Here is a 19412-nt window from a genome sequence, read left to right on the forward strand (position 1 = left end):
CGGCACGAGACCAATAGTTAACAAGTACTGTAAGGGAAAGTTGAAAAGAACTTTGAAGAGAGAGTTCAAGGGCCCCTGGTGCGCCGGGCCTGGAGTCAGGTTGCTTGGGAATACAGCTCAAAGTGGGTGGTAAACTCCATCTAAGGTTCCCAGGAAAAAACATTTAAATCTCAGATAGTGGGCTAGATGCATTCTTTGCATGCTAGAACCTGGGTTGCATCCTAGCACTGCATGGTTCACCAAGCACTGCTGGGACCACAGAGCTGGGAGTAGTACACAAACACTGCTAGGTATGGTTCAACCTTTCATTTAAAAAAAGAATCAGTTATTATTATTATTCAGGGTCATTATTCATTAAATTGCTTTACTGGGAGTTTGCCATAAGCCTAAATGCCATAATAACTAATAATCATAAAAAAATAATAAAACTAATGAGTAACAATAATTATAGTTATTATTATCACTCTCCTCCTCCCTCTCCTCCCCTTCTTCACCATCAAAGCTTCTTTGGAGGAATTTTATGCCAAGTCCTGTACTTTTGTACACTGCCACTCTCAGACTGGATAATAAAAAAAATTCCAGGAGAGTAGCAAAAGGGTAGGTTGCTAAGTACAGATATTCAGGTTGTGTCTTGTAACTCAGAGTAAGACAAGGAAAGCGGAATCTGAATTCTGGTCCAGGCTCTGTCCAAGGCAGAGTCACAGCCACGGAACCATTTGCAAAGAAGGTGGGGAGACTGAGAATCTTTCCTCTTGTGCATACAGGTTCTAGACTGGCAAGGGCCCTGACCCTGAGACAGGCCTAGTGCAGGTCACCAGTCAGGAATGGCAAGCACAAGGAAATGTTATACTTTTTAGAATTTCAAAGCCACATTTTGGGGGCATTAACACCAAATTAGAAAACAACATTTTGGGGAATGAAGAAAAGCAAATGTTCAAAAATGTTCAATCAACTGAGGGATGGGTGTTTGATTATTGTGTGATTGTAACCCAAACATGAAAGCTTGTAACTATCTCACAGTGATTCAATAAAAAAAATTTCAATCAACTGTTGAGGCTCAGAACTATGATCTCAGCCAAGGGAATCCTTTCTTTGTTATGAGTCCATTTTCATTGTTACCTTCACGCTTCTTGTATTTAAGGTATTCCTTGGCTTATACCATTATTAATTCACCTAAATTTTAATTTTTATATTATACTTAATATTTTTGGATTTGTAGTCACACCCAGTGGTGCAGGGTTTACTTCTGATTCTGTGCTCAGGGATCACTCCTGGCTAAGCTTGGAAGACTATATGCAGTGCTGGGGATCAAATCAGGGTCTGCTGTGTGCAAGGTTATTGCCATACCCACTGTATTATCTTTCTGGCCCTAACTTAGGACTTTTAGACATTCCTTTTGGTCATATTCTTCTGGGCTGGAGCAATAGCCCAGCGGTAGGGCATTTGCCTTGCACGCAGCCAACATGGCCGACCCAAGTTCGATTCCTCCGCCCCTCTCGGAGAGCCCGGCAAGCTACCGAGAGTATCTCGCCCGCACGGCAGAGCCTGTCACGCTCCCCGTGATGTATTTGATATGCCAAACACAGTAACAACAAAGTCTCCAATGGAGGCGTTACTGGGCCCGCTCGAGCAAATTGATGAACAACGGGAGGACAGTGACAGTGACATATTCTTCTAATCTGTACTGAAATCTTAGAGTTTTTCTTTATCTTCAAATATCTCTTGCTTATTTTTAAATATTATTTTTTAAAAATTTTTTCTTCTTTTTTTGGGGTCTCGGAGAGCCCAGCAAGCTACCGAGAGTATTCGATATGCCAGACACAGTAACAACAAAGTCTCCAATGGAGACGTTACTGGGCCCGCTCGAGCAAATCGACGATCAACGGGAGGGCCTTTACCTTTACCTTTACCTTTTTGGGGTCACACCCGGCGATGCACAGGTGTTACTCCTGGCTCTGCACTCAGGAATTACCCCTGGCAGTGCTCATTGGACCATATGGGATTCTGGGAATTGAACCCGGGTCAGCCGGGTGCAAGGCAAACACCCTACCCACTGTGCTATTGCTCCAGCTCCAAATATCTCTTGCTTTAATGACAAAAGTAAAATTGGTCCCTTTAGTGAGCAATCAGATATGCCTGATTTGTGATCTGACTGAGCACATTTGTAAGCTAAGGCAGTTGGGAAGTAAGTTAAAGTGTGGCTCTCCAGCATGGAGCCTTGAGCTCACACAGCTGCTGCAGCAGGACAAGCAGGCTTTGTTTGTGCCGAGCCCTGGCAATGTCTCATGCTCATCCTTGCTCTGTATTGAGTACTTCATCTTTATCTAATCTTGAACAAAGCATTCCCTGTGGCAGATGGAGTGAATCAACACATCCTTCTAGAACGTGATAGCAGTGAAGAACGTATAAATATTTATTTCAAATATCATCTACCCTTTTGTCTTCTACCTCCAAAAATCTTCCAGTTGAAAATATCTGTGGCCCTATAATTCATAGATTTTGCATAAGAGGCCAAGGAAATGGACTCAAGTGTCATTATAAGTACAAAACTAGGGTCAACCCATTACCCAGCCTCCTGTAGGTGGGACAGAGAAGGAAGAACATTTTTGAACAGGATCACCATGGATAATTGTGCGCACTGGGGGTGAGGGGGTCTCCTTTAATATGTAAAGCTTTGGGTCTGAATGTAGTAGATTAAAAAATACTATTTACATGAGAAACACCTTCAAAGTCTTAGTGGCTCAAGAGAAGTTCACTGTTTATTTAAGCTAACCATGTAGTGTGGGTGTGAAAGAGATGGTTTAGTGGTTAGGGTAAAGGCACTGCATGCACCCCACCCAGATTCAATAGAACTGGTACCATATAGCTTCCCATACCCAACTATCACTGAGTGGATCCTAGGAATGCCTGAGCACTTCCTGGGAGCCTCTGAGGTTCAAGTATCAGCAGAGGTAGTCTGGGAAGCCTCTAAGGCCCCCAAACACCACTGGGACTGTCTGGTGGCTCCCAGCACTGTAGGTCAGAGTAACACTGCACTCTTGAGCAAGAGTGCCCAACCTGGTTAGCAGAGAACCTCCAGGAGTAATCCTGTGGTCCCCTGACTATTGCTCAGGAACATCCCTCCAAAAAAATATCTAGCTCAGGTAGCAGGGGGGTGTGAGCTGAGCCACTACATCTCAATGTGTATTTTTACAATCAGGTCTGCCAGAAGACAACAGAATGAATCGTGCACTAACTCTTAAATCCTTTGCTGTAAATGACACTACTTGTCACTTACGTTTCCATTTTTCTGGCCAAAGTCACATGTCCATACCTAATTACAAAGGAGACAGAGAAGTGCAATCTTACCACATAACCAGAAAGAGGAAACAATGGGAATATTTGGAATAACACAAATGACTAATCCCAGGGGCATTTTTTAAGGTGTCCAATATACCATCTTTCTGATTTAGTAGCTCTTAAATCAGGAACTAGATAATAGATAATACATTTATATGTCAGTAGCCACCTTCAAATCTCAGATGATTTCCTGAAGCAGTAAGCAGTTTCATGGTATTTTTGTCTTTAAAAGATTCCAGAACCTACAGATTCAAACACTGGAAAATAATACAACAGACTGATTTTCTTCAATACCACATGCCTACTTTTCCTCAATGGAGTTTTTCTCTTCCACATTTGAGCTACAGAGTGAAAGTGGTTGGGAGCTGGCAGCATTCTATTCAACGTGATGTTCTCTCCAGGACAGAGCAGGCTGAGTGAGTGGGGTCACCTGAGCAAAGCTGAGACAGAATCTCATGCCTGGAATTCATAATTGAATCTCTAGAAACTTAAAAGGGAAAAAATACTTGCATCCTTCTCACTTCTGGTTCCAAAACCTTCATGAGGGCAAAGGATCTTTCCTTGTGTTCTTATCGTAATAAATTCTCTCTTTTAGGAATCTTTTATCCAAGAGTTGTTCAGTTCTTTGCCACTCAGTTAAGGTGCAACTAATATCCTATGTCTCTTAGTATTTCAACTCATTCTTACCCTTTTGTTTTCAGCTGTTTAAACTGTTGGACATGATCCAAATGGGAGGGAGTAGTTAATAACTTTAAAATTAAGGCTTAAAACATTTCTTTATAGTTTATTAGTAAATATTTGATTTGTGTACCTATTTTATATACCTAAATTCCCTAGTATCTGTAAAAATTTCTCAGATACAAAGGGTCTCAAGTGAAAAAAACTTTAAGAAGTACTGCATCAGACCATGAAACGATATGGTTCTGACTTAGATCTCTATCTCCTTCCCTGTAGTTTCCAGGGAAGTCAACTACAGCAAAATCTTGTCCAGATGTTATTCCATAGTAGAGTCTATGCTTACCACACAATTCTAGAATTTCAGATCTTGTCTGTTTATCCAAAATTTAAATAAAGGTACACAAGGTTAATCTTTTCAATTTTATTGGTTACAAATGACCAGCTGACAAGTTACTCAACTTCTACAATTATAGTAAAATTCTAGATTTATGAAGAGAGGGTTGCTTGTTGAATAAGAACAGCTAAGGAATTGATTAGCTCTTTAGAACCTGTGCCAACTTCCTTTCGGCAAGCAGGCTAAATAGTAGATACCTTTTATAGAAGGAAAGCCATCATCCCGAAGAAAACTCTTTCTTTGCCATGAACAAGCTGAATGCAATCTTAGAAACTGCAGACAAAAGAGCTTTTGATGACAGATATTGCTGATGCTTGGTGCCTTCAAAGGCATTCCAGGAAAGGTGAATGAATAATTATGACTAACAATAACTCATCTTTCTTCCAGGTTATTACTCATTGGACCAGCAGATCACTTGAAATATGTGTCAGCAAGTCAGCTCATACACAATGTCACAGAAAGACTCATGGTTCCAAGTTCTTGTACTGAATTAAGTGGCTCCTGGGTGGGTACATTCTGGGAGAGAAGTAAAGTGAGGGGGACTCTGAAGGTTAAAAACAGAGTTTTCTTCTTACCACCCTACCCCATATGTCTGGGCAAACTGAAATTCTCAAAGTCAATGAATAAAGTCTTGAGCAATTATAGTAAAATTCTTTCAAAATACCTTTCAAAAAGATAATGGACTGAGATTAAGAAGAAAACCAAAAACATGTACAAGAACAAGAGAACCACTGGTTGGCATGCAGTCCCACCCTACCCTTATCCCCATCAAAACAGGGAGAGTCTAATAATTCACCAAACATATAAAACAATATGGACCTAGAAGTATAAGTTAAAAATTATAGAGTAAAGTAAAAATAAGTAAAGGCCCTCCCATTGTTCATCGATTTGCTCGAGCGGGCCCAGTAACGTCTCCATTGGAGGTTTTGTTGTTACTGTGTTTGGCATATCGAATACATCACGGGTGGCTTGCCAGGCTCTGCCGTGCAGGCAAGATACTCTTGGTAGCTTGCCGGGCTCTCCGAGAGGGGCAGAGGAATCGAACTCGGGTCAGCCATGTTGGCGTGCAAGGAAAACGCCCTACCGCTTTATAGAGATATGTTCCAAATCAGTTAAAACAATAATGGTTACAAATAAGGAGGTTCGACTGGCTTGACTGGATGGTCTAAGTAATTTTTTTTAAGTGGGTGATATTATGCCCTCCCACCACCACCATCACATACATACAAACAAAGAGTATTGGAATGATCCAGGGATGCAAAATAGTCTCTGGTGCAATTGGAGGGAGATGCTTCCTCTTTGTGTCTTAAACAAGGCAGATAAACAGAGAGGCCCTGACTTTTTTTTTCTTAAAAGGAGGCAGTAAGCCAAACTGGTTGGCAACTCCTGGCCTAAGGAGTTTTCTTTGAAAATCTGAGATTTAATGTCCATGTGGAGTAAATTACCTCAAGGATCATTAGCAGAAAGTCATTGGTTAAATTTTTCCTCAGATAAAAACATGGGCATCCATGATTTAATTTTTTAAATATACAATTCCTTTAAAAAAGTTTAAAGATACACAATGTCTTGAGTAAAGATACAGCCGGAAGAGAAGGGCCACATGGAGGGCGGGACCCACAGCTCCCGGAGAAAAAGAAAAAAACAGGTTCCAAAAAGAGCCGAGATCATCGGGAAGTCCCAGATGGGGTAGGTACCGCATCCCACCTCCCCCAGATGGAACCCTGGTGACCAGAAGCCTCTACAAGCACAGCTCGAGTATGCGGGAACTAGGACTTTTTCTCAAAACATCTCGCGCGACATCTCTCTATATACAAAGTGATCAATGGGAAGTAAACCACCCAACGTTTCTCCCTGAAAATCAGAGTTAAGTTTGGAGCACGGCCACAGCCCCAGAAACACAAGGACTTAATGCAGAACCCAGCAGCTTGGAGCAGAAAAGTGAACGGACTATGCGTTAATCCAGGCCATCATGTCTGCCCGGAGGGAAAAGGGTGTTGCCCCATTTGCCCTCTCTTCTCTGGAAAGAAGGATGGTGGCCGCATGGGAGCCTTGTGGACAGCAGTTATGAGCCGGAGGTGTGGGGGCGACTAAAACCTCATGGGAAGGGGGGGCGTTCCGGTTCGTCCTTCACGCCCTACCGAGGCCACCAGTTGCCCCCCACGAGCGGCTCTCCAGCACGGCCACGGCCCCAGAAGCACAAGGACTTAATGCAGAACCCAGCAGCTTGGAGCAGAAAAGTGAAAGGACTATGCATTAATCCAGGCCATCATGTCTGTCCGGAGGGGAAAGGGCGTTGCCCTATTTGCCCTCTCTTCTCTGGAAAGAAGGATGGCGGCCGCATGGGAGCCTTGTGGACAGCAGGTATGAGCCGGGGGTGTGGGGGCGACTAAAACCTCATGGGAAGGGGGGCGTTCCGGTCCGTCCTTCACGCCCTACCGAGGTCACCAGTTGCCCCTCGCAAGCGGCTCTCCAGCACAGCCACAGCCCCAGAAGCACAAGGACTTAATGCAGAACCCGGCAGCTTGGAGCAGAAAAGTGAAAGGACTATGCGTTATCCAGGCCATCATGTCTGCCCGGAGGGGAAAGGGTGTTGCTCCCTTCCGCCCTCCTCCCTCTGGAAAGAAAGATGGCGGCCACACGGGAGCCTTGTGGACAGCAGGTATGAGACGGGGGTGTGGGGGCGACTAAAACCTCATGGGAAGGGGGGCATTCCGGTCCGTCCTTCACGCCCTACTGAGGTCACCATTTGCCCCCCGTGAGCGGCTCTCCAGCACAGCCACGGCCCCAGAAGCACAAGGACTTAATGCAGAACCCGGCAGCTTGGAGCAGAAAGTGAACAGACTATGCGTTAATCCAGGCCATCATGTCTGTCTGGAGGGGAAAGGGTGTTGCCCCATTTGCCCTCTCCTCCCTGGAAAGAAAGATGGCGGCCGCATGGGAGTCTTGTGGACAGCAGGTATGAGCCGGGGGTGTGGGGGTTACTAAAACCTCATGGGAAGGGGGGCGTTTCAGTCCGCCCTTCACGCCCTACCGAGGCCACCAGTTGCCCCCCACGAGCGGCTCTCCAGCATGGCCACGACTCCAGAGCACAGAAACCAATTTCTTAACTATCTGACCTTCAGTAGAAATACTTCCAGGGTCAATAAGTAAAATAGCAGAAATCCAAAACCAACATTTAATTCTTGAACCCAGCTGTAGAAAGCAAATCACTTCACAATGCTTTTTCAGCATGTCTGATTTGGGGGGGGGGGGTAAACTCTAAATAATAGTGGTGAATCTTTTAATGAAACAATGAATCTAATCAAAGCAGATAGAGTGTTAACTAGAATTCATCTGCCTCACAGGGACTGGGAGGGGTGGGGGGTGGGGTCTTATTGGGGTTCTTCATGGTAAAAAATAAGTATTGGTAAAGGGAAATGTGTTTGATATTTGCATGACTGAGACCTAAACCTGAAAGCTTTGTAACCTTTCCCACAGTGATTCAATAAATAAATAAATTTTTAAAAAGTTTATTAAAAATATAGATTCAGTTTAATGAAGAATAAAGACCCAATTCCTATGTAACTACCACCTGGTCTAGTTTGAAAATCAAATATTAACACTGAGGCTGCTCCCTTTGGGTTCTCTGCTGCTCCAAAGTCACCTATAGTTACTGCTAGTTCACAGTTTCTCTTTCAGGATGATTTTTATGGAAACATATCAAACATACGAAAATATTGCACATAATTAGGTAAATGGCTCAACAAATTTCACAAAGTAGACATTACTGAAGCAACACCCTGATCAACAACAGAGGAACCATCATCATCACCCTGATATATCACAACACACACTACCTTATCACTCTCATAAGATAAATCACTGTACCCTCAAGCTTCATAAATGAACACATTCTATTTATTTTCTTTTTTCCTCAGAGTTCACATCAAGCAGTGGTAGCAGGGAAATAGCAGCCATTCCCAGTGATACTTGGCCCTTCATCGTGTTGCTCAGGGGACACCAGAGCTATGCCTGATGTGCTTGAAGGGCCATGCAATACCAGGGATCAAACCCAGGACCGCACTCATGCTAGCCATGTACTTTGCCACTTGAGCTCTCTTCCTGGCCATCCTAGTTTTATCTATACTAATGGATAGCAATTCATTCTTTTAAGATGAACAAAAGTGATAAACCCTGGAGAATGCTCTTCAACTTTAAAAAGAATGTAAGTACAGATAACCAAAGTCAAGAACGAGAAGCAAATTAATAGAAAATTACACAAAATAAAGGTAATAAAAGAACATTAAAATAGTAAATTCAATCTCAACATAAGAAAATATTTTGAAAACCCAAATTCAAGTCTCAGAGCATGAATGCACCTCTGACCACTGAGCAATATCCCCAATCGAAGGAGAAAAGCTTTATTTATTTCTGTATTTATTTATTTATTTATTGGCTTTTGTTTTTGTGCTCAGGAGTACTTCTGCCTTCACATTTAGGGATCATTCCTGGTGGGAAGAGGGGGACCATAACTGGTGCCAAGGGGTGGAACCCAGGTTTGCCGTGTGCAAGGCAAGTGCCCTACCTACTGTACTATGGCTCAGGCCCAGATCAACATATTAAAGGAGAAAATGACATCATTGTTAAGCAATGTTTAACTACTTTGTTTATTTTCCAGAAGACAAGATCAGGGGTTTAGGTCAGTTTCTTTGTAGATTTATCTAAGGTTTTGGTAGATCTGTTGTGATCATGGGAGCAGGGAAACAGAACTCCTGATAGAGTAATCTTATCAATTCACCCTCTTAACTAAATTTCTTTAAAAGGCTTGTTAAAAACTTGCCAGACTTGACCGGACACACTCAAATGTACAGATGATAGAGCCAGTACACTGACATTCAGTGAAATCTAGCTTTCAAATTCAAGATTCTTCAGTGGTTTGATGGGAAACATTGATGGGCGGTCTTCTCAACACTTGCCTCCTCTTTTCCAGCAGTTCCCAGTATGGCTACCTCAAGAGCTAACAGGTTTTCATAGCACTCCACAAACAGACTAGAGCTGATTAGTTTAGACATTATTCAAGCTGCTTCCACTCTTTTCTATGGACTTCCTGGATTTGATCAGACAAATCATCCTCAATGGCATACTCTAATATACGATACCAACTATATTTGATTACTGGGTTAAGTTTGCTCATAATACTCTTCCTGTAAGATGCGTTTTTCTAGTGATGGATAGAATCCTCAAAGTGTATGCTTTTCTTGCTGGGTTTCTGGGTTGGAGCCCCTATCCACATGATCACCTGAACACTACTGAGGACAACCTCTGGACAACCAGAGTAGCCCCTGAACACCACCAGGTATGCCACACCCCCACACAGATGTGTTTTCTGTTAGAGGGTTCTGTAAGACTTTCACAAATCAAAACAGACACCCAACCTACCGAGTTCATAAGAGACAACTAAAGTTCAGCTTTTACACTTAAATTAAAAAGAGTTCTCTTCCCATTACATCCATTACTCATATCCATAGCACTGCACTGTCCTCCTGTTATTTATTGATTTGCTTGAGCTGGCACCAGTAACATATCCATTGTGAGACTTGTTGTTACTGTTTTTGGCATATCGAATACCTCACGGGGAGCTAGGCAGGCTCTGTCATGTGGATAGGGCACTCTCAGTAGCTTGCCGGGCTCTCTGAGAAGGATGGAGGAATCGAACCCAGGTCGGCCACATGCAATGCAAATGCCCTACCTGCTGTGCTATCACTCCACCCATATCCATACCCTCTTTTAACAACTATGTAACATAAAAAATTTGGTTTTACAGGACTGGAGTTGTAGCACAGTGGGTAGGGTGATTGCCTTGCACGCTGCCAACGTGGGTTCGATTCCCAGCATCCCAAATGGTCCCCTGAGCACTGCCAGGAGTGATTCCTGAGTGCAAAGCCAGGAGTAACCTCTGAGCACCAGGTGTGACCCAAAAAGCAAAACAAAAACAAAAACAAAACAAACTGGTTTTGCTCTTTGGTTTGGTTTCCAGAGACTGTCATTTGTCAAAGCTAAAGTAACTAAAGGGGGATCTTGATAATGCAACTCCAACACAAACACAAGGGGGAAAGATGCTATTCTGGGCACTAAGAGAAGACAAATTGCTCTGCATTCCCACCTTGTAATCCAAAACCCCTTTCTCTTGCACACCCTCATTTCCCATACCTCTAACATGGGACAGGATTCTACTGAAGAAGGGAATCTTTAGTGGAGGGGAGACTAGTTGAGAGTCGAGTGGAAATACAGAATTTTCATCTATAACACTAGCCATTTAGGAAGGAGACAAGTATAAAAGTCTTTTAGTTTCAAGATACAAATTTGGGGATGGAGAAATGGTCCGAAGATCTGAGTGCATGCTTTGCATGCTGAAGCCTCAGGTTTAATACCTGGCACCACATGTTTCTCTGAGCACTGGGCAAAACCCTGGAGTATAGAACAGGAAGGATACCCCAAGCATTGTCAGGTGTGACTCCCCAAACCAATCACTGTATTGTTGGATCACTGTCCTCCCGTTGCTCATCGATTTGCTCGAGCGGGCCCAGTAACGTCTCCATCATGAGACTCGTTGTTACTGTGTTTGGCATATTGAATACACCACGGGTAGCTTGCCAGGTTCTGCCGAGCAGGCGAGATAACTCTCGGTAGCTAGCCGGGCTCTCCGAGAGGGGCGGAGGGATCAAACTCGGGTCGGCCATGTTGACTGTGTGCAAGGCAAACACCCTACCCACTGTGCTATCACTCCAGCCCCCCCCAAACCAATAAATAATAAAAGGCAAATTTCACTGATAATTAAAAAAAATTCCCTCAGAAATCTCAGTGGAATAGCAAAGGTACTTACCTTGGATCCAAAAAAATGTATATTTAAATATAGTGACTTCGGGCAAATAACAGGATTTCTTTTGCTTCTTTTGCTTCATAAATGACATGAAGGCAGAGGGACTTTTAAAAGATACTTGTTTAAATGTGCTTGGTGTGTAGTTAAACTCTAAATATACATTTGTTCATATTTTTTCTTTAATGCTAGTAAGAATATTAGGAGAATTGACTGCTCTGTACAGCAAATATTCCCGGAGTATTAAAGGAGAGCAAATCACATCATATCACGTCCTCCTGTTGTGCATCGATTTGCTCGAGTGGGTCCAGTAACATTGTGAGACTTGTTTCTGTATTTGGCTTATTGAATACATCACGGGTAGCTTGCCAGGCTTTGCTGTGCAGGCGAGATACTCCCGATAGCTTGCCGGGCTCTCTGAGAGGGGCAGAGGAATCGAACTTGGGTTGGCCATGTTGACTGCGTGCAAGGCAAACGCCCTACCCGCTGTGCTATCGCTCCAGCCCAAAGGAGAGTAAATCAGTAATGGCAAAAACTAATCTATCAGAGGCCAAGGGGATCTGAAAAGGGTACGCCTTACAGATTTCATTTAAAAGGGGAAAAGTAGCCAATAAGACCCACAGTAGTCAGGTATGATGGAGGGAAGATCAATTTGGATTTTTTCCTGCTTATTTTAATCAAGAAGCCCCTGACCTCAATGCATATAAGATATCACTACATATTACTGCTATTATTAACCTGAAAACATTTTTTGAATTACTAATTCCACTATACATTTCATAGAAAATGCCCATGTGCATATTTAAATTCACAACTTCTTTGCCCAACTGTGGAAGCAAAGGACATCACTCAAATAAATTTCTGACTTGTTAAAAGTACTTTTTTTTCTTTCTTTTTTAAACTGTAGCCCTTCCCTTTCCTGTCACACCATACATATGCTGCTAAAGAAAGATGACAAGGCCCTGGGGATGTGGAATTTTAGCAGGTTACCTGAGGATGGAGCTACAAGTTTAAGTCTTACCTGCCTGAGAATCTTGAGTGGGGGATACTGTTGTTGGGCATTGAGGGACACAAAAGGAGAGAAACTTGGTTGAAAAGAGGGGAAAGGAGACAGCTGGAAGGCAGCTATGAAACCTTCCAGTAAGCTGAGAGCATTTTCTATGGAGTCTGTGTGTCTCCTCTTCAAGAGAAACACCTTGCCACATGTGACTGAGCAGGACACTTAGGAACAGATGACAGATGACAGTAGAGACAGAAAAATAGCTAAAGGGCCCATTTGACTCAGGCATGATAGAGGGAAGGTCAGCATGGACTGTCTTATTTTAAACTAGGAAATCCCAGTCACAATACATTTGAAATATAATTCTCCCGTAATACCAGTATTGATTTAGTCACCTTTTTAACTCACTGATGATTGCCTGTTCGATGGCGTCAAGACCCTAGAACCAGGACATCTGATCTTGGGGTTTGACATACCTGGGCAGAATTGATCAGAACTATCTCCAAACACGGCCCTGGAATGAAAAGTCAGCATGCTTTGGGTGGGACTAGGCTAACACTTCCCAAGCCTTTGGGGATAGGTTCTCAGTCATGGGAGAGTGGGTTCTGCCCAATTCTGAAAGGTGGAATCCCTTGGCACACTGTTATCATCCTTCTGCCCAACTCTCAGAACTGGAGAAGGCCACTGACCATTCTGTAAGACATTTAATGTGAAACACCTGAAATTGGTATTGCAGGCTATTTAATATTAGTGCAACACAAGCAAGTAACTGTCATGGGTCATTTTCCTATTAAAAATATAAAATTTCATTATGTCAGACCCATTGGATCTACCACTTAAAATATGGCAAAATCTACAAGATATATTTTAGAAATGAGTGAATTTGTTTAATTAGTTATTAAAGATTATCCACCCTCCTCCACCATGTCTCATATAACAACAGCTACAGCATCCCTAATTGGAAAGTGAAATATTTATAACCTAGACATAAAGAAAGTAAAAGTCACACTTGGTCCTCACAATGTGCTTCCTTCATTCCACACTTTGTGATGGGGAGCTATAACTCTTACCAAGTCTAGGAGTTAGTTATGTTATATTTTTACAACTTTGTTTGCTTACTTCATATTACATATTTGCTTACTTCACATTAATTTATGTGTATGATTCAATTTCTACTTAATAATTGTCTTGAGGGGAGGACTTTCCTCAGCTCCTATGACCTACAGGGTCCTCCTAGTGATTCTCAACCAATGGGAGCCAAGACAAAGTTGCGTCGAGTCACATCCAACTGTACTGGGGATCCTTGTGGTGCTTGGGGTGGAACTTGGGTTGGCTGCATACAAAGCCTGTATCCCAAGTCGTGTACTATCTGTCATGCTTCTATATTTTTACTTCCTTATTTCAATTGGGCTGGAGCGATAGTACAGCGGTAGGGCATTTGCCTTACAAGCAGCCAACATGGCCGACCCAAGTTCGATTCCTCTGCCTCTCTCGGAGAGCCCGGCAAGCTACCGAGAGTATCTTGCCCGCATGGCAGAGCCTGGCAAGCTACCTGTGACGTATTTGATATGCCAAACACAGTAACAACGAAGTCTCCAATGGAGATGTTATTGGGCCCACTCGGGCAAATCAATGAACAACGGGAGGACCGTGACCGTGACTTTTAAATTTTTAATAGTGAAACACCATGAGGTACAGTTGTAAAAGTAAAAAGTAAAGTAAAGGCCCTCCCGTTGATCATCGATTTGCTCGAGCGGGTCCAGTAACGTCTCCATTGGAGACTTTGTTGTTACTGTGTTTGGCATATCGAATACTCTCGGTAGCTTGCCGGGCTCTCCAAGAGGGGCGGAGGAATCGAACTCGGGTCAGCCATGTTGGCTGCATGCAAGGCAGACGCCCTACCTGCTGTGCTATCGCTCCAGGGCGTTCAGGGGTGAGGACCCCGGCCCGATCCCATTCTTGCTGCTCTCCTGCTTGGTGCACAGGGAGTGGGCTTTTCGGGGTCGTCTGACACGGTGGTCAACCCTCGCTCTGTCGGGACCGTCCCAGGTTCCCGTTCTCTCGAGGTACAGTTGTAGACTTACAAATTTTTGTGCTTGGGTTTCAGTTATACAATGATCGAGTACCCATCCCTCCACCAGTGCCCATTCTCCACCACTAATCCCAGTATCCCTCCCATCCCCCACCCCCCATCCCGCCCTGCCTCTGTGGCAAGGCACTCTCTTTTGTTTTTTCTCTCCCTTTGGGTGCTGTGGTTTGTAAAAGAGGAATTGAGTGGCAATCATGTTCAGTCTACAGTTTACTTTCAGCATGCTTCTCCCATCCTGGGCGGATCTCCCCAACACCCTTTATTTGGTGTTCCTTCTGTATCTGAGCTGCCTTTACCCCTACCATGTGTGGCTGTCCTCCAAGCTATGGAGTAAACCTCCTGGCATTTATTTTGGCTATTTTGGGGTGTTAGTCTCCTATTTTGTTACTTTATGTCCCCCAGGTGAATGCAATCTTTCTATGTCTATCCCTCTCTTTCTGACTCATTTCGCTTAGCATGATATTTTCCATGTAGTATCACTTGTAAATTTCATCCTTTCTAACAGCTACATACTACTCCATTGTGTAGATGTACCAAAGTTTCTTTAACCATTCATCTGTTCTCAGGCAGTCAGTTTTTTTTTCCAGATTCTAGCTATTGTAAACAGTGCTGCAATGAACAGACAACTGCAGATATCACTTTGACTGTACTTTTTTTGCCTCTCTGGGGTATATTCCCAGGAGTGGTATTGCTGGGTCAAATGGGAGCTCAGTTTCTAATTTTTTGAGAATCATCCATACTGTTTTCCAAAAGGGCTCAACCAGTCGGCATTCCCACCAGCAATGAAGGAGGGTCCCTTTCTTGCCACATCCACACCAACACTAGTTGCTTTTGTTCTTTTGGATATGGGCCAGTCTCTGTGGATATCTTATTGTTGTTTTGATCTGCATCTCCCTGATGATTAATGATATAGAGCATTTTGTCATGTGCCTTTTAGCCATTCGGATTTCTTCTTTGAGAAAGTTTCTGTTCATTTTGTTGCCCCATTTTTTTATGGGGTTGCTGCTATTGCTGTAAGGGTAAAATCACGGATCACGGTCCTCCCGTTGTTCATCGATTTGCTCGAGCGGGCCCAGTAATGTGTCCATCATGAGACGATAGCACAGCGGTAGGGTGTTTGCCTTACAAGCGGCCAACATGGCCGACCCGAGTTCGATTCCTCTGCCCCTCTCAGAGAGCCTGGCAAACTACCGAGAGTATTTTGCCTGCACAGCAGAGCCTGGCAAGCTACCCGTGACATATTTGATATGCCAAACACAGTAACAACAAGGGTAAAATACCCTTTTGAAATAATATGTCAGTATCTCTCGGATATATGTTCATAAGTCATATTGTTGAATCATGGAGATTTTGATTTTGTCAAGGGAGGCTTGGTGGCCATACCAACAGTACTTAAGGATTACTCCCAGTCCTGGGTTCGGGGGTCACTCCCTGTGATGCATGGTGCTTGGGGGACACCATGTGGTGCCAGTGACAGAACAAGGATCTGCCACAAGTAAGTCCTTAACCTCTGCATTATCTCTTCAGCTCTGCATTTTTAAAAAAAGGAATAACCTTAATTTGTTTTCCTTAGAAATTGCACCAATTTACATTCCTATCAACAGAGTACCAGAGTTCCTTTTTTCTCCACATCCTCACCAACACTTGTTTCTAACCTTTCTGATATAGGCTATTCTCGGTATGGTTTGAATTTCCCTGATAATGAGTGATAGTGAATTTATGTGTCTGTGGGCAATCTATATGTCTTCCTTGGAGAAGCATCTATTCAGATTTTTCTTTTCATTTTTCTTTTTCTTTTCATATTTCTGATTGGGTTGCTTGCTTTTTTGTTACTGTATTTTGTTGTTGGGCTGGAGTGATAGCACAGAGATAGGGTGTTTGCCTTGCGCGCAGCCGGGCCGGCCGAGCCGGGTTTGATTCCTCTGCCCCTCTCGGAGAGCCCGGCAAACTACTGAGAGGATCTTGCCCGCACAGCAAAGCCTGGCAAGCTACCCGTGAAGTATTTGATATACCAAACACAGTAACAAGTCTCACAATGGAGACATCACTGGGCCTGCTCGAGCAAATTGATGAACAACGGGAGGACCGTGATTTTGTTGTTGTGTGAGTTCTTGATCTATTTTGGATATTAACCTTTTGTTAAGTGAATGATATGTAAATATCTTTTCCAAGTTGTTATGATGCCTCTTGTTTTTCGGTGCTTCTTTCATTGTATAAAAGCCTTTCAATTTGATATAACTGCATTTTAAATTCACTTTTATTTACGTTACCACTTCAATTGAATATTCAAATATATCTCTGATGTTGAGACAGAAATTAACTGCATTTCCTTCTCAGTACTTATGGCTTTGATTTACCTTTTCTTTAGAAGAAGAAAATGGCTGTGAGGATTTGCTTGAGGTCACACAATTAATGAGTGATAGATGAATAAGTTAAGAAGTAAACTAGGTTTGGCTGCAGGCTGGTGTTATGTTATTTTGCTCTCTTCTCTAGGTGAGTCACATGCACATCTTTACCTCCCTTAGCCAAGAGAAAGAGTTCCTCTTTATACAAATAAAAAGATGAGCTCCCAAACACCCTTACTTTTTTTTTTTATCACAATGATATCTCAGCTCTGTGTTGCTTATATACTCCTACTTAAGGAACAGCTGTTTTAAGACTGCAGTCTGCACATAGTTTTTTTTTTAAATCTGAATGGACGTATGATGCGAGTCTTATTGCCCTTGTTTAGACCAAGTGATCCAATTAGGCATTATTGGACAAATAATATAAAATTCCAATAAATGCAGGGTTTTTTTTTGTTTGTCTTTTGTTTTGTTTTGTTTTTTGGGTCACACCCAGCAATTCACAGGAGTTATTCCTGGCTCATGCACTCAGGAATTACTCCTGGTAGTGCTCCGGAGACCATATGGGATGCTGGGAATCAAAAATCAAACCCAGGTCAGCCACGTGCAACCCATTGTGCTATCGCTCCAGCCCCTAAATGCAGGTTTTGATCACTTTAACCATCAATTATCCAACTGCTTTATGAGTACTTTATTTATATCTGTCTTTCCTTAAACCAATCTACATTTTTTTCTGCCAATATTTAATATGACTAATATCTGGTAAGTCCTTTACTTAGAAATTTACAATTATTTCCTACCGTGTATTGGATGAAAGCAAGTCACATGAAGGACGACCCTGTAACTGGTAAATATGGAGTGGACAGAGTAATATCCTGAAACAAAATGTATTACATAGCTGAAATAATGCCTGTTCTTACTCTCAGATCTTAGGTAAGAATAATCAGAGTATAAAGTATAAATAGTAAATTCAACCCTCTACTCCCACACATGACCGTAGAGAATTTGGTTCTCAAAGAGAAATGTGGTTTCTAGAGTGAGTGTTTAGAGTTTTCTTCTTTACAAATGATTGCTATCTCCTTTTTCCCTGATTTTGTTTTTATTCATTATTTTATTTATTTAGGCACCATGATTAACAGTAAGATTAATAGGAGAGTTTTTTGTTTGATTCCTATCTCTTTAAAGAATGAGTTGTTGGGGGACAGGAGATGCTGGAAGACTCTCAGAGCTGGAGCACTGTATGGGCCCCATGTGTGGCAGGGTGTGGCCCTCAAAACAGAAACAAAAAAAAATGAAGAGGCTTTCAGTTTTTTTTTTTAAACAGGAAACAGAGTCAAAGGAAAAGGAAATATTTTAGGTCTAAAGATCAATGTCATTGATAGGTTTGTCTTTCAAAGTTCACTTTGGATTTCCTGTCAGGCAGTGCAAAGGGAAAGATAGAATATTCTTTAAATTTGGTTGATAGAAAAGCGGAAACTTACTAGCTCTTGAAAACAGGAAAATAGTTTCTGCTGCTACGGTAATCTTTCTCATTATTGTTTTTAATATTTTAACTTCTTTTTAATTGAAATATAAACTATAATAATATTAAAGCAATCATTTTACAGTTGTAGAGCACTACATACTTTGAAAGTTATGTTTTTCATAATTTTTTAAAAAATTTTATTAGTGAATCACCGTGAGGTGCAGTTACAAACTTACACACTTTCATGCTTGCATTTCAGTCATACAATGATCGAGTACCCAACCCTCAATCAGTGCCCATTTTCTACCACTAACGGTCCCAGCATCTCTCCCACCACCCCCACCCCATCCCCTCCATCCCACCCCGCCTCTGTTGCAGGGCATTCCTTTTGCTCTCTCTCTCTCCTTTTTGGTATTGTGGTTTGCAATAGAGGTATTAAGTGGCCATCATGTTCGGTCTATAATCTACTTTCAGCCCTCAGGTTTTTCATAATAATTTTAAAGAACACAAACAATAAAAATCATACGTTCCCTTTATTTCAATCTCTATTCACCTTTCCCAGTATTATGTCTTAATTTTTAAGACAAAACACTTTCCAGAAATTTTGTTTTGTTTTGCTATTAGACTTAGCTTTCATAGAATGTGGATTTTATCTGTTTGCTTTAAAAACCATAGCTACATTTTTATTTTATAATTTATTAGGAACATTCTTCTATATCAATCAATCTATATCTATATGATACATATAGATAAAAACACTTAATGACTGCAATGTCTCATTATATGAAGATAGTCTGATTCATTTAATTATACTGCTATATTTAAGTCACTCCTGATTTTACTTGTATGAATAATGGACATTTTGTAGATATGCTTTCTGTACCTAGGTTTTCTATAGGCCAGAATTCTAGAAATGAACCTATAAGATCATATGTTTTATACATTTACAATTTTGATGAAAATGTCTTTTATGTGAATTGCTACCAATTTACCTTCTCACGAACAGTGTTCTAGCATGCCTACTTCCCCATTCCCTCACCAAGAGTTTTAATTTCTGGCATAAACTACTAAATGGAATTCTCCTGGCAAGGTCAGTACATTTTACTGAAAAAGGAGACTGAGACAGTCTTAATTATCTTACTCTAGGATGACACTTTCCAGGCTGTGTTCTGTGAAACTCAGGAATTCTAAGAGATGAGTTGGGGGTGGTGGGAGCACACAATAGGACAAGCTGTTCACCTTCTTA

The sequence above is a fragment of the Sorex fumeus genome, unplaced genomic scaffold (assembly GCF_029834395.1).
Source record: "Sorex fumeus unplaced genomic scaffold, SorFum_2.1 ptg000006l, whole genome shotgun sequence".
Taxonomy (NCBI): Eukaryota; Metazoa; Chordata; class Mammalia; order Eulipotyphla; family Soricidae; genus Sorex; species Sorex fumeus.